Source organism: Chiloscyllium plagiosum, unplaced genomic scaffold, assembly GCF_037043375.1.
Source record: "Chiloscyllium plagiosum isolate Xiang-an unplaced genomic scaffold, Cpla_swu_hap1 HiC_scaffold_45, whole genome shotgun sequence".
Lineage (NCBI taxonomy): Eukaryota > Metazoa > Chordata > Chondrichthyes > Orectolobiformes > Hemiscylliidae > Chiloscyllium > Chiloscyllium plagiosum.
In genome coordinates, this window is record NW_028270183.1 from 55,164,187 (window position 1) to 55,189,862 (window position 25,676).

General features: G+C 44.1%; 1 non-coding gene across 1 annotated transcript; it reads right to left on the bottom strand.

Annotated features, from left to right (window-relative positions):
- Positions 1-5,031: 5,031 nt before the first annotated feature.
- On the bottom strand, positions 5,032-5,113 carry trnas-uga (transfer RNA serine (anticodon UGA)). Its single transcript has one exon. It is a non-coding gene; the product is annotated as a tRNA-Ser (tRNA).
- Between the last annotated feature and the right edge of the window lie 20,563 nt (positions 5,114-25,676).

Consider the following 25,676-nt stretch of genomic DNA (forward strand, 5'->3'; position numbering starts at 1 on the left):
GGTTATCTATTCAGCAGGGACAGGTTCGATAGTAGGGTCTTTTTCCGTGCTCGGCATCTTTGATCTGCTCCCGCAGTTTTAATGAACCATTTTGAAAAAAAAAATGCACTCTGTTTGTTACGCAGTCAGCGCATTTGCCTATATTTCTGAAAGGTGGATGGGACGAGTTGACCCAGCAATGAGGGTCTTTCCGGACTTTTTCTGCCAATGACCGTTCGTTTGGCACCTTCCCAACTTTGCCATCAAAGATTTTGGCTGAAGAATAATACCGCACGGATAATGTTACCCCCTTCAGCTCTCCAACGAATCCAGAAACTGACAACTCTTCATGTGGAACAGAAGCAAAACAGAAAGGCTGGACCATTGTCAGACACACCGAAGCATGCATGCTGTCTTTGTTGCAGTGCAAGCCGATTATGTCATGAACTGCTCAGAGAAACGGCAGCAAGGCAATTCAGGACATACTGGAGACTTAGTGCATTGCCAAGCCACAGGAAGTGCTCAACAAACATAAAACAAAACGGAACAGCAATAACTCATGAAAAATGAAGTTTACCAATTGCACTCGTGATGAAATTAGGTCACCAATGCGCTGATGACTCCATCTGATCGAGAGGACCAATCACCAGCCCCCTTCACCAGGACAGTATGAAGGAAATGAGAGAAATACAAAAAACATTTCTCATCGCGATTGCCAACCTTTTCGCCACTGCAACAACGAAAACGGCGAGCAGATACAATGCAGAATCTGGTTTCATATGGCTATGTTTTAATGGCTACATTTCCTTTTGCTTTCTGTTATTTAGCAGTCACGCCGAATGGAAAATTGTTTCTTTTAGTGTCTGCCTCAATATGTGTCTTTGTTTTTTCTATATTTGTCTCTGTATTTTCCTGGGCCTTTTTCACATTCTCCGACTTTCTGGCTGTGCATATGCCCCATTTCCCATTTCTGCTCTTGAAAAGCCTGACATTCAGAGACAGTTTCAGATTCGAACTGCTGAGAGGCTTTCTGACGTCTGGCTGGAGTCGGTCGAAGTAGTCTCACATTCTCTGGATAATGCGTCTGTCACTTCGACCTAAGGCAAGGAGACATTTCTTCCTCAAAATCTAAAGACCCTTTCGAAGTTAAAGTTGAATTCCTTATCCAACAGAAAAAGAAAGTCATTACATGATAGCTGAAGAAGAACAAGGATGCATTTACTGTTGGTGTAGAACAAATGAATGGTGACAGCACAGTATGAGGGTGGTCATGTCGTGATGTCAATGCCATTACCACAACATTCCCCGGGAATGCTGCAATGTCTCCTGCCTCACCACTTAATTTCCACAAGACTGGGAATGAAGGAATGAGAATAAGAGGATGAGAAGCAGAAGGGTTTGTGGAACTGCGGGAAGAATCTCCAGGTTAAAATAGTAGTTAAAAAGAGTAACATACACTACTGGATTGAAACCAGGAAAATGAAGCCGGAACTCGAAATCAAAATATAAAATAATTCAAACAGACACTGAGTTTCTCGATCAGCAACACAATACTTGCGAGAAATAACGAGCTTTCAATACAATGAGCAGGTACCAGTGTGATGGGAGGTGCTTTCACCAGCTAAGCCACGACGCCACGTTAAAGCCAGATTTGTCGTCCATATGTGCAATGTCTGAACCACTTGATCACAGGAATTCGTAAACGCGTTTTCTGTATTAGCGTTGATCAGTATGAATGGCAATCAAACTCTGCTTGTGCAAAAGCAGACATTTCAATGCTGAGCATGCCCCACTGAAAAGGCAAAGAAAAAGACAGTATCCTCTTGCACTGCCATCCAACCGATATTTTCATCTGTTTAAACTGACAGAATAAAGCGGATGTGCTCATCTCCCCTCGCGTCCTATTAACCACGTTAATACACACGCAGGGATTTTCAAACCAAGATGAACAGGCTCATTGTTGTGAATTGACAGCAGTGGTGTGTGAGTCATTGCGAACAGTGAGAAATAAATGCTGAACCAATAGCACTGAAACTGAGCCTTGCACCATCAGCTCCACATTCACATCTTGTGTCATGTCTCCTCGGCATCATGCATTTGACTTTAATTATCCTACCCTGCACCTCTCCTCAAATTATTCCCGACCGCTTGCAGTGTCGTATTAGTACATGCAATTATTAGAAATGCATTTCTGAGACACAGTTGTCTTTCAATGAGATCAGATTCACCGCCCATCCCTAAGTATCCCAAAGATATAGGGGACGAGTTACCTTTGTCAACTCCTCAAAGACGCCACTCCTGACTCCACTCTGTCAATGTAACTCACTGAGGGAAGAGCAAACTGACGCCACTCAGTCAGTGTTACTCATCCAGGGAAGGGCGGACTGATCCCACACGGTCAATATAAGTCATTCTCTGAAGAGCAGTCTGACCCCACTCTATAAATGTAATTCCCTCAGGGAAGAGCAGACTGATCCCATTCTGTCTATGGCACTCACCCAATGAATGAACACTAACCCCATTCTACCAATGTAACTCGCCAGGGAAAAGCAGACGGAAGCCAGACTGTCAACATAAATTATCGAGGGAAGACAATACTGACCCCGCTCTTTCTATTTCACTCAGGCAGGGAAGAGCAGACTGGCACCACTCTGTGAAAGAAATTCGCCCAGGGAAGGACAGACTGACCCTACTGTATCTGCGTGACTGACACAGGTAAGAGCAACTAACCCACCTCTGTCAACGTATCTCCCTCAGGGAAGAAGACCCTGACCCCTCTCTGTCCATGTAGCTCACCCAGGAAACAGCAGACTAACCCCACTCTGTCTATTTATGTTCACAAAACTCATCTGAAGTACGTCCTATCCAGACACTCTCCACATCACTGTCTCTGTAACCGTGTGCGTTCAATGGCGATTCCAAGTAACCTGCAAATGTTTAGAATGTGGCAGCAAACCAGAGCAACCACACAGAAATTGGGCAAATGTGCAAACTTCCATCAGGCAGTCACCTAAGCCTGGAATGGAAACCAAACCCGACAGCAGTCGTGATTATAAAATGGTAGAACAGAAACCTAGCAAAAAGAATTGCGTCCCTGTGTGTTGCAACGATTCTGAGTATTAATTAAGCCCCCTCCCTGTCGTTAATTTCCATTTTCATCACTGCCAACCTTCTTCAAAGCAAAGCACGCACTTGCTTTTTTCAGACTTCCTATATCCCGCTTTCATCCCGCTTTTTACCGAATCATATTTCTGACTTTACAAACTGCGTCATAACAGGTTGACAACTGCAGAATGAGCTTTGTACCGTTCTCCACTGATGTTGATGGTAGTAATCCGGCATATTCGAGTAGGACTTGAGGCACTTGCGGGTGGTGTATTCGCGGCATTTTGGCTTCTTTTTTTCATTTTCGGTCTACTATTTCGAGTTCATTGCGCAGAGTTCTGAAGAAGACTTTTTGGAGTCGAAATGGTAACTGTGTTTTCTCTCGCAAGACAGACGTAGCTTTATTTCTGTTCTCTTATAAATTGATCTTCTTCTGATCTTTGCAAGTGAAATAGGGTGCATTACTATTGCTCGGTTTTAGTTTCAAAATCAAGAGAAACATGAAGGAGAGAATATCAAAGAACACAAAGTGCAGAGTTGTTCAGATATTTTTTGCAGCAATGGTGGACATGAAGGTCAAATTAAGGTAACGGTTCAAGAACATTTAGTCTGTGGAAGTTGTATGTGACTTTAGTTCCAAATATATGTTTCCGTTCTTCCAGGACATATTTTTAACTCCCCGAAAACATTGATTGTTTTCCGTATTCTCTTTGTTTCGCGACATCTGTCTTCTGGTCGACCAGGGACAACTTGAATTTGCGTCTGCATTGAATACGATTTCGCTCTTTCTTTCGAGAAGCAAACCTGTGCATTATGTACCACTGACCATGCTGATGGCTAAGACGTTCAAAATGAATTACGGTTTATGGATCGTGAGCAAGAATAAAGTGATCCACTTGCGAACAGATGTCAAAACGCCCTATTCCTACATCGGGCCTGAACGGTCCATTGGCAGAGTCTGCAGACAGGAAATGTCTAAGTGACTAGTCCTTTGTTCAGTTTGATTTGGTACCAATGGTAGTGCTGTTTTGGTGCAGAAATGTGTCAACATCTCTGATGTTAGAGTCAAAATTTAAGTCACATCTACTCCATGGAGTGTCTTCTGATATCGGAACATGCTGACATGAAAACATCTAACTCTGATAGCAAAGGTTTTCTCATTACACTGGGAGTATGTTTATCTAAGCAATTCAGACAGCCAGGATGAATAATTGGCATTTGGTTCTTCAAGCTGAGCTCTCCACACCAACTGCTCCAACGAAGGCCGTGGATAAGTTCCCCATCGATTATTTTGGTCAATTTTAGCCTCAACAACAACCTATTGTTCTGAACAAAGCTACACCACAAGCAGAGGGTCAAGTCTGATTTTCATCGTTAATTTTCAATTTCAGTTCTTAATGCACAGTTTCTTACGAATGTGCACAACAGAAGACCGTTAACAGTCCATTTCTAATATTTCCAGAAAATTCTACTCCGCTGATATCGCCTTGCCTTTTCACATCGCAAGCCAGGAAACTGGATCAGTCGAGTTCCTTTCGACACATGGAGTTGCTTTTTTCTAATTCATTGACTGCTGATATAATAGATTATTGGCCTTGAGAGTCAGCTGTAAATTAGGTTGAACCTTCTCAGCTTGACTTTCAACTGATCCTTAAAAAAAATCATCACCTGCAGGTAAATGCATTGCATTGCTTCTTGTTTTGCTGAATTCCACCCCCCGAACATCCAAATTTCACGATAGTTCGACAAATGTGTTGAAACTGATTCGTGTTGGAAGTTGGTGGCTTTTTGTGTCTCGACATATAATTTATTCAATTAGATGACTGGGTCAGTCTTGAAATTACTTCGGATCCTTCACAGTTGAAAATTTACTTTCGATTGAATGCAAAGCTCAAGCTCCACGAAATCCAAATCCTGCAAAGGAATTAATGACTTTTAAAGACTCTACGCTGTGAACAAGATTCGAACCTACGCCGGGAGACCCCATTGGATTTCAAATCCAACGCCTTAACCTCTCGGCCATCACAGCTGTGGCAAGAAGGCCAATTTCAATAGTAAAACAACTGAATTCATTTGTTGGAAGAACAAATTGTCAAGACCCAAAGATTTCGCAAAATCCTTTGCAAAGACCCAGACGTACGTTACCTTAGCAGATTGACATGCTTTCACCGCAAACTAGATTCTGACACAGCTGAAGTTGTGGGAATGATTCTTCGTCGAATTATAGAGTCACGGATGTACACCACACGAAGAGAGGATCATTGTCTCACTGTGTCCGATCGATTTTGACTCAATTTCTCATCATCTGGTGCCAAATTAGATATGCTGTTGTGTTTTAATATTCATCGAAATATGGTATTAGAAAAATTGATGCTAAGTCCATAAACACTAGCTACATTCGTAAAAAAAATCTGAATTAGAAAGAATGCAGAACCACTTTACAGGAATAGATCCAGCAACTAATCCGTAAGTTCTGACATCAGGTAATGACCTTGTGAGCACAAGTGAGGAAGATTAACCGAAGATTTGGAACTTGAAATCGTCTTGACGGAATTATTTGCAAAGTTTTTGCCGTTGTTCTAGAGTCATCAAGTCGTTGAACAATACAACACGGAAAGTGGCCCTTCTTTCCAACATGACCATGGTGGACAGTTATCCTAAATTAATAGGTCCCATTTGCCAACATTTGGCCCACATCCCTCTAAACCTTGTTACTCATATATCCATCCAGATGCCATTCAATGTTACAGTTGTACCAGTCTCCACCAATTTCTCTGGCAGCTCATTCTGGACACGTCTGAAAATGTTGCCCCTGACGTCCCTTTTAAATTCTTACCCATTAATTTTAAACCGATGTTTTCTAAATTTTAACTTCCTCACCAGCCGGAAAACACCTTGACGAGTTAACCTATGCATGTCCCTCATGATTTAATAAATAGCAACGATTTGACGTTATCATACTTGTCAGGAGGGAAATGTGTGGAGATTATTTGTCGAAGGTTTGAAGTAGAAAATCTAATGTACAGAGTTTTAGAAATGAATCTTGGAGAAGTTTTTAATAAGTCATTGAAGTCTAGTAGCAGTTGTAGAAGTCTGTTGTGAAAGCTGCAATAGGATTTCAGGGCACGAGAACGAAGCATTATTTCCAATGTATGGTGGCTCAGTTCGACCGCACTTGGACTACAGTATGAGGAATTATAACCCTCAATTTAGGAAAGATACTAATGCCATATGAGGAATATCTCGAATGGTGATTAGCCTTGATATCATGGATGAACGATAGTCCTCTGAATTGAAATTGGGCAAATCCCGCCTTTTTAAAAACAGTTTCAAAACAAGAGAGGTAATCTCATTGAGAGTTGCAAAATATTTGAAGAGATAAACAGGGTGGTGCAATTAAATTCTGTTCCCTCATTGGTGAATCTCGAAGCAGGAGAGGACAATTTTAAAATATAGCATTGTGATTTATGACCAGGATGAGAACTATTGATTTTTGTCTTAGCCTTGAGAAGTCTCGCTATTCAGCACTACAGTGATCCTTGGATATTTGGTCTTTGAATGCATCACTATCAGCCTGACCTGCCGACACTTACTGCAGCACTATAGACCTGACCCCTCACACTTCCCTCCTTAATATCAGCGTGAACCCCTCAAACTTACTGCATCACTATCCATCTGGCGCCCTCACATTTACTGCACCACTTTCATTTCGAGACCCTCATTTTGACTGCATCACTATCAGCCTGACTGCCAAACACTTACTTTGTCCCTATCAGTCACGACCTTACACTTTCTATGTTACTATCACCATGACTCCTTACACTTACTGTGTCACTATCAGCCTGACTCCATCACATTTATTGTGTCAGTATCAGACTGACGCCTCACACTTATCTTGTCAATAATACACTGCCCCGTCACATTGACTGTGTCACTATCAGCCTGAACCCCTCACACTTACTGCTTCACTATTGCAATGCCCCTCTCTCACTTACGACGTCATTTACACCCTGACATCCCAGACTTGCTGCGGCACTATCATAGTGAGGGCCTTACACTTAGTGTCACTTTCATCCTTACCCCTTACACTTACTGCGTCACTATCATACTGGTATCTCACACCCCACTGTGTCACTATCATCCTTAACCGCTTATACCTATTGCATCACTATCACTTTGACCCCAACACAGTAACTGCATCAATATCAGCCTGACCATCTCACACATACTGCGCCACGACCAGGCTGACTCCCTCACATATACTGCATCACTATCAGACTTACCCACTGATGCTTACTGCGTCACTATCACCCTGACTCCAACTCTTACTGCGTCAAGATCATTGTGCCCCCATACACTTACAGCATAACTACCGTCCTGACAACGTCACACTTACTGCGTCCAGATCGGCCTGATCCCCTCAAACGTAATGTGTCACTCACATTTACTGCGTCACTTCTAACACTACCCCTGGACACTTACTACATCCCTATCCGCCTTAGCCCCTCGCATTTACTTCATCACTATCAGCCTGAGACACTCACACTTACAGTTTTACTACAAACTGGCCCTGTGAGTGCATCTACATCCCTGTCACCCTGACCTCTTGCTCATACTGCGTCACTATCAGCCTAGCCCCTCAAATGTTCTGTGTCACTATCGCACTGACATCTCACACTCACTGCGTCACTATCACCCTGACCCCTCACAATTACTGCATCACTACAACCTGACCCCCTGAAAGCAACTGCGTCACTATCACCCTGACCCCATCACACTTGCCATGTCACCATCACAATGACACATTCACACAGTCTGCTTCACTGTCATCCTGACACCTCACACTCACTGCATCACTACCATCCTCCCCCTCATACTGACCTGTCACTATCATCCAGAGCCGCTCACACTTATTGCGTTCCTATCACTCTGCTCCCAACACACTTACTGCGTCACTATCAGCCTGACACTCGCAAACTTCCCGCACCACTATCAGCCTGACCCCTCATAATTTCACCGTGTCTATCAGTCTGACTCCTCACATTTGCCGCATCACTATCACCCTGTCACTTAACACTTACTGGCCAGTATTAGCCTGACGCCCTCACCTTACTGCATCAATATCAGCCTAAACACTCACACTTACTCCGTCACCATCACGCTGACCCCCTCACACTCACTGCGTCACTATCACCCTGTCCCCTCTCACTTCCTGCATTAGGATCACTCTGACTCACGGACACTTACTGCATCACTATCAGCCTGACCCCTCACACATACTGTGACACTATCAGTCTGACCCCACCACACTTGCTGTGTCTCTATCAGCCTGACCCCCTCACACCTACTGCTTCACTATCAGACTGACCCCTCACACTTACCGCATCCCTAACAGCCTGATATCTCACACTTACTGCGTCACTATTCCCCTTATCACCTCACTTTTATTGGCCACTATCAGCCTAACGCTCTCAACTTACTGTGTCACTACCAGCCTGAACGCACACACTTACTCTCTCACACTCACCCTGACTGTCTCACACTCACTGCCTCAGTCTCTGCCTGACCCCATCACACTTACTGCGTCACTATCACCCTGTCCCCTTCCACTTTATGCGTCAGCATCAGCCTGACACATTAACACTTACTGCATCACTATCAGCCTGATATCCTTCCAATTACTGCGTCACTATCAGCCTGACCACTCACTCTTACTGCGTCACTGTCCCACTGACCCCCCTCACTGCGTAACTATCGGCCTGATCTACTCACACAGTCTGCGTCACTACCACGCTGACACCTCACCCTCATTGTGTCACTATCATCCTCACTCCATCACACTTATTGAGTCACTGTCAGCCTGATCCCCTCCAATGGAAAATTATCATTTATTGTGAAATCTGTGAAACCATGGTTGGAACAAAGAACTATAGACCTAACTTTGCAAAAAGACAGAAAAAATGTAAAGTTCAACCTAATTTACAGCTGACTGTCAAGGCCAATAATCTATTATATCAGCAGTCAATGAATTAGAAAAAGCAACTCCATGTGTGGAAAGAAACCCGACTGATCCAGGTTCCTAGCTTGAGGTGTGATAAGGCAAGGCAATATATAGTTTAAAGGGAATATGTGAAAACCGTCAGGCGTCCATTTCATGAGGCGTCTTGCAAATGTGTCGGGTCCACTCTGCAAATTTCAAAAATAAACTTTTTCTTTGCGTCGAGTCGATTGAAATTCCACGGCAGTAAACTAGGGGGCTCGCCTGAGACCCTGCGATTGGGTAAGATTTTGAAGATTCCCAGGAGGTGTACGCGCCACTGCCTTGAAGGTCTTTCACTTTATCTCGAGTGCCGAATTGGTCCCTTTGCGTGAGAGGACTGGGGATAAGTGGATCGCCCGAGAGTCGCGTTACGAATCGAATAGGGTCAGGGTAAGAGTTGTGGCTAAAGTAATCCGACATAGAGACTCGTTCGAAGAGAATAAATGAACCAGGAAGAGTGACCAGTGAACTCTCGCGCGGTATTCGAGTAATACTCAATGGAAAGGATTGCCGTCTCTAGAGAGTTTAAGTGACAGCAAGATTAACGGTGGTTGAGACTTGGAGCCACCATGGGCAGCGTTGGAGTCGCCAAAGCTGTACCGGTTACGTGGGTTCTTGGTTTGTGAAAACCAAGGCAATGAGGCGGTCGCGCCCAATGAGAGGGGACCTCCAGAGGTAAAAGCAAGTTATATTGGCAAAGAGAAGAGTATGGTATCGTGAGAGAGAGAGAGAGAGAGAGAGAGAGAGTGAGAGAGAGAGAGAGAGAGAGAGACAGATATACAGACAGAGAGACAGACAGAGAGAGATGAACACTTTTCCAATATCCATGAAAATCGGCTCCAGTAAGAGCGAACAAAAAGAGGGTCGACAGACAACTCGGAATGGTCAAGAAAAAATACAATATATGCTAAATAATTATGGCCCAGTTTCTGTAAAGCAGTTAAAATGTAAATCAAGGAATGTGTTTTTCTGGAGGAAGGAAGTTTTAGTAACATGCAGTTGCAAATGTTGAGGTCACCGTTGGAGGAGAGAGAGAGAAGGAGAAACGGAAGGGTAAAATAAAACCTGTGAATTGGAGTGCTTATAACATGTTGAAGGCTGAACCTGATTTCAGGGAAAGAAAATCTCGAATAAAAGATAGATCAAGTACACGTACAAACACCAGCGCACATGCACACACACACGGAAACAACCTAATGAAGCTGTACAGTGTGTTAAACTGGATCAGATCCTGACCTGAATGAGTGCCCTCGAAGAGCTACAGCCCCCCCTACGAGATCCACTTCGCGAAGATTCCAAGTCAACGGTCGCCGCCCCAGGGTCTGCTGAATCACCAATAGCATATCGTACCCACAATCAATTGAAGCAAGAATACCTAAAGAAGTCGAGACAATGTCTCAGTACCTTAAGCGCCTCACGAAAGTCGATAACGTGTATTGTGGACTGATACCACCCAATGACATAACGACGGCAGAGATCACACCGTATGAGGCACACCTGAGGGGAGCAGCTTCATCAATGGAATAAAGTACGAAACAACAAAATAGGTAACAATATACGTGTATTACCTGGGACCCGGGAAAGCTGAATTAGATAGAACAATACGTGATACATGCTGAAAAATTGCTGGCTCAAGAGAACCATAACCGGAAATTAAATATGGAACAGCAATCACAAAATCTCAACTTATTATGATGCAAATGATCGTTCAGCCGTTGGAGTGAGGAACTGTGGGAAAAGAGAGAGGCACAGGTGGAGTTCGCAAAAGAGGAAGGGATCGCGGAAGTGCGCTTGCAGAGATAGATCTGGCTGGTGATTTGTTTGCGGAGCAATGGACCACTTGTCGAGACAGTGCCCGCACAGACAGCCTCAATCGGTCCTGGAGGCTGGACAGCATGGTGACTGACAGGGGACGACTGAGGTTGAGGTGGGCAGGCAGCAAGGTACAGGTAAATCTCTTTCCTTTATACTTGGCAACGAAGAATCCCTTATGCTAATCTCTTCTACTAACCTAACGGGCACTGAGATGTGTCCCAACTCTATATTGAACATTGAGATTGCGAAGTGTGGGCAATATGTTCAATATAACAATGATGCGTATATGTCGATGCCTACCTCTATGTTATATGTGGAAGGTACACCAGTTACCATTTTGGTAGATACATGGCCAGTACATTTACTCATCAAATCAAGACAGTTCAGAGAGTTCACGCCAATAAAGATGAGTGGAATGTTCCTGAACTCAATGGAGGCATCAGGTGTCGTGATATGAGAGAGTTTTACCGCACCCATATTGTGTGAAATCAGTAATGTGTATACATTCTCATTCTCAATTTTGTAAGTGGAATTCTTTCCTTTACATTTGATGGCTCGGGATCTCATAGTGAGACTGGGGTTGTATTTGCTCAGTACTCCGACGGGATTGCAGGTAATTCAAAGGGAAGATTCACAAGTGTAAACTGCAAAATACAACCCACGACCCCTGGTGTATGTCTATGAGTGGCGATTAAGCCAGAGAGCAATGAGTTCATTGAGAAATTCACTCGCCCTGGAAGCAGGTAACCATGTTAATCCTATTACCACCGATTTGTTTTGCGGGAATATGCTGCACTGCACAGCACACATACACCACGATGGCCCTGAGGAACCAGAAGAGAAGTATTGGTTCAGGAGATTGGTTAAACCAGGTCAGTTGTTATTGTCCGAATTTTATTGAAGGGATGGCAGATGTGCAGTCAGTGTGAACTTATGTCAAGTACCTGTGCCGGCAAGTATACTCTATATTTTTGATGTGGAAGGCTACGCTCCTCGCGTGTCACTGGCGAAGGTGTCCAGTGACTGGTGGCAGGATTTGGGGCCATGGGTACTAAAGGCATAAAGAACGAAATGTTGGGTGTTCTGGGTATGTGGTTTAATGCAGATGTGCGGACATATAGGAAGAAATTAATTTGTCCAACTCAGGCAATAGAACCGTCGAGGTAACCCCCGCGAGCCCTGAAGAGCCGAGAAGGCTGGCCTGGCGTTTCCCTAAGATAAACTTCTCAGACCCAAGATTAATAACGGTCCCTACTGAATTATGGGTAAAAGGCAAACATGATTTGGGGCTTTTACGAGGTTGTGAACCAATACGAGTAACCACGAAATCGAAGTATCGTCCTTGCAGGGCACAATACCCATTAAAACCCGAGGCCATGGACGTAGTTACTCCAGTCTTTCAATCCTTCCCAAAGGCTAGAGAGATAATCCCCTATGTAAACTCACCGGTGAGAACTCCCATTTTTCTGATCAAAAAGGCAAAAATTCCAAGTGAACCGGAGGAATGCAGGTTTGTTCAAGACCTACAGGCAGTCAGTAACAGTGTTGTCCCGCGCGCATCAAATGTTCCTAAACCCTATACTGTATTAGTTCAATTTAGACCGGACAGTAAATGGTTTCCTGCTGTGGATTTAGCAAATACATTCTTTAGTGTAACGGTGCATCCAGATAGTCAATTCCGGTTCGCTTTTTCATTCAAAGGGAAATCTTATGAGTTCACACGACTTTGTCAATGTTACTGTGAGTCACCCACCATATATAATGAGGCTCTACGCAGGAGTCTGCAGACTCTTGCTTTAACCCCTGGGTCTGTGCTTCTGCAATCTGTAGACGATTGCTTAATAGTAGCACCGACAGAGGAACAATGTGAGGATTCCCTTGCATTGCACGAGGGAAGGGTACAAAGCCAGTCTCGCAAAGCTTCGATTTATGCAACAACAGGTGAAGTTCTTTAGTCACTTAATATCTGAACAAGGGAAGGCCATTGGTGAAGACAGAGTGCAAGTAATTCAGCAAATTCCAAGGCCTCACATGACGAAACAATTGCTGTCCTTTTTGGGCAGCGCTCCTACTGAAGAACGATTATCCCACATTACACAAATCTTGAGGCACCCTGAAGTGACATGACCCATGGAAAAGGGTAGCAGAACCAAGGTCCGTTGCAATGGATCCCAGCGGCGGAGTTGAATTGAAAAAGACGTTTCAAAGTACACCTCTACTGGGGATTCCGAATCCAAACAAGCCTTCTGTCAAACGGTAGATGAGAAACATGGCTGCATGACATCTGTGTTGTTACAGGATCATGGGGGAAAATTCAGGCTGGCAGCTTATTTTTCGGCTAAGGTAGACCTCGTAGCGGCAGGATTGCGTAAATGCCTGCGAGCTGTGGTTGCAGCTGAAAAGGCTGTTGCAGTGTCCAGGGATATAATCGGCTATGGCGACTAAACCAAACTGATCGCACATGCAGTATCCTTACTGCTTTCCGAGCAAAGGACAGCACATACGTTGGCAGCACGTTGACTCAGATACAATACTGTGTTATTGGAGAAGCCTAACATTGCAATAAAACGATGTAACGACCTTAATGCTGCTAATCCTCTCACTAGAGAAGGAGATGGAGACCCACATGATTGTATCGCTGTAATTAATGAAATGTGCTGCCTAGACAAGACTTGCAGAATTCACCACAAAAGTCACAAAAGACTGTGACTTTTGTGGATGGGTCAGCATTCAGGAGCAAGGAGATAGGCCAGAATTTTATTGGGCATGCTGTAGTAACTACCCAAGAGATATTCAAAGCGGGATCACTTGCTTTTCAACTGTCAGCGCAAGCAGCGGAGCTGATTGCCTTGACTGGGGCATATAAATTGGCTAAGGGAAAGACAGCAAAAAATTAACCGATAGCAGATACGCATTCGGAGTTGCACATGATGTTGGAACCCTGTGGAAATACAGGGACTTCTTGACCTTCACCGGAAAGCCCATCACACACCATGATCAGATTTCTGACCTCTTGGAAACGGTCGTATTGCCTAAATCAATCGCTGCGTGTAAATATGAAGCCCACACGAAAAATAACGATTCTGTTTCTCAAGGAAATGCAAGGGCAGACTCAGCGGCAAGGACGGCAGCCCAGCAGCCGGTAAATGATCAGTTTGACATGGGAATGACAAAATCCTTACCCCAACAGCAGACGTACGGGAGTCACAGTCGAAGTCCAGGCTTGAAGACACGTGTGAGTGGGAAAAAGCAGAGTGCAGTTTGTGGTAAGGGGTATGGAGTGGCCCCAATGTTAATCCTTTTCTACCACGATCATTATTTCCATTTTATGCCAAACTGACACACGGTAAGGAACATGTGTCAAAAGAGGGGAGATATGACAGCATTTCTGCACAGTGGTACATTGAGGGATTTACTTATTACTTCCAGAAATATTGTGAACGATGTGTTATCTGTGCCACAATAATGTGGGGAGGGGAATACAGATGAGTCATGTAGCACTTCCGAACCCCCAAAAACAATTTGAACATTTACAACTGGATTTTACCAAACTGACACCCTGCGAAGGAAAAAGGTATTGTCTGGTAATAGTTGATATGTTTTCCAAATGTGTGCAAGCGTTCCCCACAGCAAAACAGAATGACAGTGCCGTAACCCAAGCTTTCCTAACTGAAATAATTCCGAGATGGAGCATCCCTGAGAGGCTTAGTAGTCCCAAGGTTTGTGAACGTTTATAGCTTCGGTTGAGGTTTAGGGTGTAGGTCTGCTCGCTGAGCTGTACGTTTGTTATCCAGACGTTTCATTACCTGGCTAGGTAACATCATCAGTGGCGACCTCCAAGAGAAGCGAAGATGTTGTCTCCTGCTTTCTATTTATATGTTTGTCCTGGATGGGATTCCTGGGGTTCGTGGTGATGTCATTTCGGATTCGTTTTCTGAGGGGTTGACAGATGGTAATTCGATTTATGTGTTTGTTTATGGCGTTGTAATTGGAGTGTGAGGCCTCTTGGAATTCTCTGGTGTGTCTGCATATACAGCAAACCTATAAACACTGACCAAGTCCTTACTACACCAGCAACCATCCCAACACGCAAAAAGGAAGCTGTATCAGAACACAATTCCAACGAACCACCACACATTTCAGCACAGACGAACTTCGGAAAACAGAGGAAAACTACCTATACAACGTATTCAAGAAGAATGGATACTTAAAAAATAGAGTCCACAGATTCCTCAGGAATAAACCACGACAAGTAGACCTAACACAGCCAGAAACCCTATCGACCTTTCCATACATCAATGAAGTCTCAGAAGTGGCAGCCAGACTACTAAGACCCCTCGGAATCCCACCAACAGTCTCAAACACAACTAACAAATTTATAAGACCCAGTAAAACCCATGGACAAAACCAACGTCATATACAAAATTCCATGCAAGTACTGCCACAAACACTACATAGGACAAACAGGAAGAAAGTTAGCCACCAGGATACAGAACACCAGCTAGCCACAAAAAGACACGACCCTCTCTCCCTCGTAGCCCTTCACACGGATGAAAGAAAAACACCATTTCGTCTGGGACAACACATCTATCCTGGGACAGGCTAAGCAAAGACGTGCCAGAGAGTTCTTTGAGACCTAGCACTCCAACCACAACACCATAAAAAAGACATATATCTAGATAGTATCGATCAACCCCTCAGAAAACCAACAGGAAATGGCATCACCACAAACCCCAGGAACCCCATCCTGGACAAACACATAACTAGAAAGCAGGAGACAACAGCTTCTCTTCACTTGGAGTACGTCACTGATAATGTTACCTCGAACAAAGAACATAGAAAAATACAGCGCAGTACAGGCCCTTTGGCCCTCGATGTTGCGCCGATCCAAGCCCACCGAACCTACACTAGCACACTAACCTCCATATGCCAGGTAATGAAACGTCTGGATATCAAACCTACAGCTCAGCGGGCAAACCTACACTCTCGGCTGAGTAGTGACAGTGGGACACCATTTGTCCATAATGCCCTACAGTAGATTAGTGAGTATTTGGGAATAAACATGAGATAACACTGTGCCTACCACAAAACGAGCGGTAGAGCAGTGGAAAGAGAAAACTATACCTTAAAAAATAAATTGACTAAATGCTGTGAGGAACTAGGGATGACATGGACCAAGGCACTTCCAATTGTGCTAATGTGTATGAGATCTAGGAGGAGAGGGAGAGCTAATCTTAGCTCGTTTGAGATTTTGTTTGGTAGGCCGCCAAACACAGGAATTGTCCCGAGACGTAAGGGAAGCCAGAAAACAGGCCACTGTGAGGATGAGATGTTGTGTTAATGCATGAAACTCTCTACACTTCTGTCCCAAATACAGAATCAAGTGAAGACAGCACTACCCCAATCAGCAGAAGGGAAGGTGTACTATCTATAACCTGGAGCCTGAATAGTGGCGAAAGACTTCAGGAGGGAAAACAGGAAGGCGAAAAGGTGGCTGGGACCGTTTCAAGTACGCCTTACAGCACAGATAGCTGTTAACATCGCCGGACCAGCCACGTGGATACACGCCAGCCATTACAAACTTGCAGCTGGGATTGAGGAGACATCGCACAACACCAATCGGGGGAGACTCATTTTGGGTATCTCCCAGTGTCGCTTGATGTTGTACTTGAACAATGACTCTTGTACAGCAAAATACGCAAATGATACGACCATAAATATTGCTTGTTCCTTTATCAATGGTCAGACCATGAGCGGCACGGTGGCACAGTGGTTAGCATTGCTGCCAAACAGCGCCGAAGAACCCGGTTTAATTCCCGCCTCAGGCGACTGACAGTGTGCAGTTTTCACATTCTCCCTGTATCTGCGTGAGTTTCCTCCCACAGTCACCAAGATGTGCAGGTCGGGTGAATGTGCCATGTTAAATTGCCCGTAGTGTTAGGTGTTAGGTAAATGTATGGGTGGGTTGCGCTTCGGCTGGTGTGTGTGGACTTGTTGGGCCGAAAAGCCTGTTTCCACACTGTAAGTAATCTAATCTAATCAGGATGGCAGGTATAATATGGGCAGGTGGCGAGAAAGGGTCCCACCACTCCCCCGGGGAGAAAGGGGTGGTGCTACACCGCGATACTGTCCGCCAACACAACAGTGTTCGCCCTAAAAGGTAGCAATTGCCGAACTCGAAGGGGCATCCCTCTGCATTGGAATGGGTACACACTCGCAGAACATCCTCGCATATGGTATATTCGCAAATGAGATGGAGGAATGCCTCGCACTCATTAACACTGAGTTAATGGCGGTTAGGAAGCAGTGACACAAAATCGATTAGTACTCGACATCCTGACGGCCGAGAGAGGGGGCGTCTGCAAAACGTTAGGTACCTCATGCTGTATTAATATTCCTGATGACTCCCAAAATATTACTGGTTTAATGAATGGTATGAAGGCAGCTATATGACCGCCTCCCGATGGCTCACGTCCCTTATGGAGGATGGGGGTAATGGTCCCATATCGTTCTACCAGTTGTAGGACTGGTCTTACTCATACTGCTTTGAATAAGACCCTAGTTGTGCACCTGCCTGCACACTTGCTTATGAATGCAGTAGGATACGAAATGTTAAACTATCCGTGGCCCCAAAGAAGGAAGATCCGATTGCTTGTCCGCACCCTACAGCGACGTTGACGAATGTGACTTCTGAAGATGGACTGTGTATCGGACAAACCAGGGAATTGGAAAAACCACCACAAAGCTTTGTTAGAGTTAGGTGGTGTCTGAGGAAATGCCTGATGTCCATAAATCATTTTCGATGTATAGCTATCTGGCTTTTTTTTTTGGTTGTTGTCCTTGTAAAATGCCAAAAATTTGGAAAATGTAATGGAAAATTGACAAAATTAACTCTTACTGTCAAATCTGTCAGAGAATGTTTTGCGAAATTTAATACTTCGCTAAAATATGCAAATACTTTGCTGAATTCTGCGTCGAGGAGTCAGCTTGTCTTTGTGGAACTTTGCAAACATTTTACATGGCCTGGCGAGCAGCCGAGTTCATAAAAAAGCTTCGGAAAACATAAAGACAATTATGTCCAAGGCATGGGAATGAGAAAATATGAGCTCGAATGTTTCCCAACACTTGTCCTTCAGCATGTAAAATAGTATAAAAATAATATGTGAATTTTGTTCACAGCCCTTACATAAGACACTTTTGCCAAGTATATTGGCCGCCCTGCATGCAGAGGTTGAAAAATAAAGCCTTTCCTTTGCTCTTGCTAACAGTTGATTCGAGTCGATTAAATTTCCATGACAGGCGTCAGGGTGTCAGGGTGTCAGGCAGTGGGAGAATTGTTGGATATCAGTAAATGGGAGAATTGTTGCACAGTGCCATTACATTGGAAAATTAGTACAAATTGCCTATTCATTAAAGAATTTGAGCAGAACACCTCTGATTGGAAGAATAGGGGCAGGGAATCATTGAGAAGGAAAATGTTGCAAGCAGCAGTAAAGTCGAGATTCGAGTCCGCCCACCAAGAAATGAAAAAAAACTTTGGAGCAGGGAATCCATACGTGGAGGAAGTGTATCAGGGAACAACGCAATGGGACAATTGCCGCAGGGCATCAATAATGGGAGAGTTGGTGCCGATGTCACGAAAGTAGAGAATTGGTGGAAGACGTGGGAGAACTGGAGCTGAATAATATTAAATGTTGTGGAGGTGCAGAAGCTGACGAAAAGAAGATTCGTGCAGGATTCGAAAATGGTAGAATGGTGCACGGAAGTGAAGCTGTATTTGGGACAATTGTTGCACGAACCACAAAATGGAAAAATTGCACAGTGGAACTTTAACAGCGAATTGGGGTATGGCACCACTATCTCAGATAGTCAGAGTGGCGTGCCCCACACTGGGAGAAGTTGGTTTGGTTATCAATGAACATGAGAACTGTTTCAGGGCAATATTGAATTCGAGAATTCCTGTGGGATGCTTAAAGCATGCAGACTTGGAACAGAGCATATTTAATGGGAGAACACGGGCAGGAATCAGTAAGTCGGAGAAATGTTGTAAAGTGCAGGAAAGTGGCCATTCGATGCAGGGCGACAATAATGAAAAAACCTTTGAGCAGTAAACTATTATGTGGAAGATGTATGTCAGGAAACAGCAAAACAGGAGAGTTGGGGCAAGGCAATACTCAGTGGGAGAGTTTCTTCAGATCATGACGAAAGAGTGGATTAGTGCAGAATTGGCAATTTGAGAATTTGATGCAGTAAACGCCAAAATTGGAGAATTACAGCAGTGGACCAAAACATGGGAGAATCATTGCAGCTACATAGTTAATGGAAGAAGTGGTGCGGAGTGGACCTAAATTAGATATTTGGTGCAAGTCACCATTAAAATGTAGAATTAGTGTAGGGCACTCCTAAATGCGAGATTTGAACTCAGGCATCAGAAAATGAGAGAATCTTACTGGGATATGAGGAAATGGCAGAATTAGGATCATTATATGAAAAAGCAGTGTCGGAGTATGAGGCAATGGGAGAATAAGTATAGGGGTATGGTAAATGGGATAATCCGTAAGTGGGAGGTGACAAAATTGGTGGGAGTGCCAAAATATCAGAGAATTGGAGCAGACCACGTCTAAGTAGGTGTATCGGGGCAGGGAATCAGTGTAAAGGAGAAACGTTGGAAGCAACAGCAAAATGGGTATTCGGGTCAGTGCACCACGAAATGAAAATAAAAACTGAGCAGGGCACCCATACGTGCAAGAGGTTTACAGGGAATAACTGAAGGGAATGAATTGATACAGGGCATCAATAATTGGAGAATTCACGCAGGTGCTGTTAAATTCTAAGTGGGAGAACTGGGGCTGGATAATATTAAATGGAAGAGTTGATGTTTTTCCAGAATTTGTGCAGGATTGATAAATGGGAGAACGTGTGCAGCGTAGTGAAACACTGAATAAAGTGATGGAGAATCGCTGCATAGAAACAGACACTCTGTCCAACTTGTGCATCCCTAATATTTATGAATTTAACAGTGCACCAATGAATGGGAGAGTAATTGCAAGGAATGACGAACTGGCAACATAGCCAAGTGTTTATCTCAGTAAGAACATTTGGAACAGGGCGTCAGATAATGGGGGAAACGGTTAGGTACAGCAGCGAATGGGAGATTTGGTTCAGGGCAGGAGTAAATCGGAGATTTGGTGCAGTGCAGCAGTAAATGGAGCAGGACATACTGCATGGGAGAATTAAAGAAGGGAACCCATAAATGGGAGAATGCAACTAGGGCACTCCACCAGTTCTCAGACAATATCACAGCTCTGAATGATTTGGAGATGCCAGTGTTGGACTGGGGTGAACAAAGTTAAAAAATCACACAACACCAGGTTAAAATCCAATAGGTTTAATTGGAAGCACACTAGCTTTCGGAGCGTCGCAATTTGTAACACAGCTCTGAATGTTTGACAAGTCACTCGCTCAGGACTCAATCGCAGACAATAAGGCACGTCCTGATCACTGACCCTCCTAAAAGGAAGCATTACCCTGCTCCAAACCTCCAAGCATCTCAGAATACTTCAGTACTGCTCCTCACAACTGCAGTGAAAAGAGCCACTGGCTGTGTATTGACACTTTGTTAATAGTTCTGTTCCGTAATTGAAAAATGCAACAAGACCAGAAACGAGGGATTTCATACTATTGGAGTGTGAGGTCAGAGGCAGTACAAAAGCGCCGTCAAACGGCCAGTATCGTGTGAATAAGCCCGCGCTTTCAGATGGCCAGAACTGAGGAGGTGCACTATTCCTGGAGATTCTGTCTGACACTTTAGTGTGAAAGGAGTCAGTCAAAATCAGAGGATCAGCACTATGGTTATTGTAGATCGATAATGAGGGCACTCCTGAAGGAGGACTGCAATTTCACTCCTGAGGCGGTGTCTCGCCGTTAGAGTTGCCGCCTGGGGGAATCCCTCATCATCAGAATGTCAGCCTGTGGCAGTGCCTCACGATCAAAGATCGGCCTGAGACAACGCAGCACCGCCAGAGGGTCAGCGTGAGGCAGTGCCACACGGTCATATGGTCAGCATGAGGCAGGGTCTGAGAGTGCCTCAACGTCAGATGAAGTGCCTCAGTGTCAAAGGGGCAGTTTAGCATTAAACAGGAACATTGGTGCAGTGTAGCACTGAATGGGAGACTTGGGCAGTGCAGCACTAAATGGGAGAATGGTGGCAGTGTAACTCTAAACGGGAGAATTGGCGAACTGTCACTCGAAATGGGAAAACACGGCGAGCACAAAACCAAAAAGGAGAAATGGGGGAGAGAATGTTGAATAAGAGAATTGGACTGGGGCACCAGTAAATCTGAAAATTGTACAGGACAATATTGAGTGGAGAACCTCTTCCAGATATCAGGAAATGGGAGAAATGGTATTGTACAACACTGAACTGGAGAATTAGTGCAGGGCATCAGGAAATGACCGAATTGGTGCAAGACACTAATATCTTCGAGACTTGCAGCAAATTGATGAACAGAGGCACCGAATCAGGAAATCGGATAAATGCTAAGGGTTATGATGGAGATTAACTCAAGGAAAAAACGGACCGTCTAGATTAAATTTTAATAAGTTTAAAATCACACAACACCATTTTATAGTCCAACAGGTTTACTTGGAAGCACACTAGTTTTCGAAGCGACGCTCCTTCACCAGGTGGTTGTGGAGGACTCGATCGTAACACAGAATTTAAAGCAAACATTTGCAGTGTGATATAACTGATATTATACATTGAAGAATTGATTGTCTGATAAGCATTTCATCTGTTGGAATGCAGTGATAATTTCAATTCTTTCATGTGTAAATCACAAAACCCTTTTTTTAAAGTTGCATAATCGGGTTAGTTGTTAACAATGGTGATAGCTAAACAATATTAGAGAATTGGTGCAGGAATTGGGAGAAATGGTGCTGGATCATACTCAATGCAGCTGGAGTGCAGTTTCTGACTGAAAGAGTATTTCTGTAGGATTCTAAAATGGGACAATGGTGCACGGAAGTGAAGCTGTATTTGGGAAACTTGTTGTCCGAACCACGAGAATGGAAAAACTGTGCAGTGGAAGGTTTACAGCTAATTGGAGTATGGCACCACTAACTCAGCGAGTCACAGTACGGCACCCCTCGCTAGGAGAATTTCGTTTGATTGTCAATGCATATGATAATTGTTTCGGGTAACATTGAATGGGAGAATTGGTGTGGGGTACTCACAGCATAGAGTATGGGAACAGAGCATGTGTAATGGGAGAACACGGGCATGGAATGAGTAGGTCAGAGGAATGTTATAAAGAGCAGGAAAGTGGAGATTCGATTCTGGCAACACTAAATGAATAGAATTTGAGCATGGCACGATTATGTGGAAGATGTACATAAGGAAGCAACCAAATGGGAGTCTTGGGACAAGACAATACTCAATGGGAGAGTTTGTGCAGTTCATCATTAAAGTCAGGATTTGTTCAGGTTTGCCAATTTAGAGATTTTATGCAGAAAAAAAAACAAAATTGGAGAACTCTGGCAGTGGACCATCACATGGGAGAATCATTGCAGAGAAATAGTTAATGGAAGAAATGGTGCAGAGTGGAACTAAATCAGAAAATTCGTGAAAGGCACCTTTAAATGCAAACATGAGCGTAGGGCACCCTTAAGTGGGATATCTGGACGAGGACAACAGGAAATTAGATTATTTGTATCGGGATATGAGGAAATGGGAGAATTATTATTGGCAGTTTGAGGAGGTGGGAGACATAGTGTCGGGGCGTGAGGAAGTGGGATGATTAGTGTAGGGATATGCATAAATGGATGAATTGGTGGGCATCAGTAAACAGGGAGATTAGAAAATTGGTGGGAGTGCCAATACGTGAGAGAAATGGAGCAGAGCACATCAAAATGCAAAATCGGGACAGGGAATCCGTGAAAAATAGAAACCCTGCAAGCATCAGTAAAATAGACAATCGGGTCAGTGCACCACGAAATGAAAAATAAATGAGAAGGGCATGTGGAAGAGTTGTATCAGGGTACAACTGAATAGAATGAATTGATGCACGATATCAATAGTTAGGGAATTCAGGAAGGTGCTATTAAATACTAAATGGAAGAACTGGGTCAGGAAGATCTTTAATAGGAGGGTTGGTGCAGTTCCAGGATTTATGCAGGATTGATAATTGGGAGAATTGGTGCAGAGCAGTGAAACACGAAATAGAATCATAGAGACGTGCCCCAAAGTTACAAATGGAACTTGTCAATGCTTAAAATTTAAGAATTTAACAGCGCACCAAACAACAGGAGAATCACTGCAAGGGATGACGAAATGGAAGAATTGTGCAAGGGTTTATCTCACTGAGAGAATTTGGAACACGGCATCAGATAATGAGGGGATTGGTGCAGTGTAGCAGAAAATGGAGATTTGGTGAAGTTTAGCAGTAAACTAGGTAGGGAAATTCTGGATGGGAGAATTAGAAGAGGGTATTCGAAATGCAAGAATGGAGCGAGCGCACTCGGTAAGTTCTCAGACAATGCAACATCACTGTCTCCGTGAAAAGTCAATCCCTCAGGACTGAATCTCAGACAATAAGACATTTCCCCAACTCTGACACTCCCAACAAGGGAGCCCTTTCCCATACCATCACTCCGACAGAGTTCGAATACCACAGCACTGGACCCCCAACCTTCAGCACAAAGAGTCACAGGCTGAATATTGCCGCTGTGTTCCTAATGCAGTCCCCCAATTGCCTCAGCACAGTGAGGCAAAAACGGAGGGCGGCCACACTACTGCAGGGTGAGAACGGAGCTCTTACAAAACCTTATTAGAAGGCCAGCAACGAATGTTAAGCACCCTCCTGCAAGATGGCCAGAACCAAAGAAGTGCCCCATTCCTGGTTATATGCTTGCCGCCAGAGAATTAAAGGAGATCCTCACGATGAGAGATCAGCACTGTGTGTATTGCAGCTCGAGGATAACGATTCGCCTGAAGAAGGACGGCAATTTCAGTCCTGAGGCAATGACTCACCACCAGAACCTCATTCTGAAAAGGCACTGCCTCACCGTCAGAGAGTCAGCTTAAGGCAGTGCCTCACCGTGAAAGGGTCAGCCAGAGGCAGTGTCTCTTTGTCAGAGAGTCAGACTGAGACCGTGTCTCATCGTCACAGTGTAACTCTGAGGCAGTGCCACACCGTCAGAGGACATTTGACAATGTCAAAGAGGCAGTGTAGCACTAAACGGGAGAACTGGGGCAGTGTAGCAGAAAATGGGACAGTTGGGCCAGTGTCGCTCTAAATGGGAAAACATGGGAAGTACAAATCTGAGTGGGAGAATTGGGGCAGGACAACACTGAATTGGAGATTTAGCTTGTGCACCAGTAAATCTGAGAATTGGTACTGGGCGTCACTGAGTGGAGAACCTCTTACAGAAGTCAGTAAATGGGGAAATTAGTATTGCAGTACCCTGAACTGGAGAACTGGCACAGGGCATCATAAAATGAAAGAATTGGGACTTTATCTTCAAGAATTAGAGGAAATTGGAGAACACGGGCTGTGAATCTGGACATCGGACAAATGTTACAAAGGAGTAATGATGGAGATTCAATAAAGGGAACATCTGACCGTCCAAGTTTAATTTTAATCGATCTGTTCTGATGTATTATGACACACCGTGTTTGAGCAGTGCACACCTCACGAGGAGAATTGGGTTGGGGCATTAGTGAATATGAGAATTGGTTTACGGAGAGACTGAATGGGAGAATTAGTGTGAGGTGCAAATAACATAGAGAACTACAACAGAGCATATGTGAACGAGAGAACTCGAACAGAGAATCAGTGTGTCGCAGAATGTTGGAAAGAGCAGCAAAGTGAAAATTCGATACAGGGCACCACTACATGAAAATAATTTGGGCAGGGTACCGTTATGTGGAAGATATATACCAGGAAACAACCAAATGAGAGAGCTGGGGCAAGACAACACCCAATGTGCAAGTTTGTTTCGTTCATGACGAGAAGGAGCATTTGTGCAGGTTTGCAGATTTGATGCAGAAAACACCAAAATTGGAGAAATTCTGCAGTGGACCACTATATGGGGGAATCATTGTAGAGACATAAGTCATGGAAGAATTGGTGTAGCGTGTATCTAAATTAGAGAATTCGTGCTTGAGAGAATTAAATTAGGGAACCCCAAAATGGGAAATTTGGTCTAGGGCATCAAAAAATGAGAGAATTAGTGTAAGGGCATGTGGAAACGGAAGAATTATTATTGTCCAAGGAGGAAGTGGGAGAATTAGTATTCGGGTATGAGGGAATGGGAAAACTGCATGGAGTTACCAGGAAATGGGCGAATGGGTTTGCATCATTTATTGGGAGATTAGAAAATTGTTGGAAGTGCCAACATGTTATAGAATTGGAGCAGTTCATATCTTCATGGGAGAATCGGTGCTGGGAATCAGTGAAAACAAGAAATGTTGGAAGCATCAGAAAGTTAGAGATTTGGATTAGTGTACCACAAAATGAAAACAAAAATGAGCAGGGCACCCCGATGTGGAAAAGAACAATTAAATGGAATGAACTGATACAGGAGGTCAACAATTGGAGAATTCAGGCTGTTGCTACTGAATTTTAAATGGGAGAACTGGGGCGTGTTAATACACAATGGGATAGTTGTTGCAGCTTCAGGATTTGTGCAGGATTGATGAATGGGAGAGTTGTTTCAGGGCAGTGAGACCCTCAAT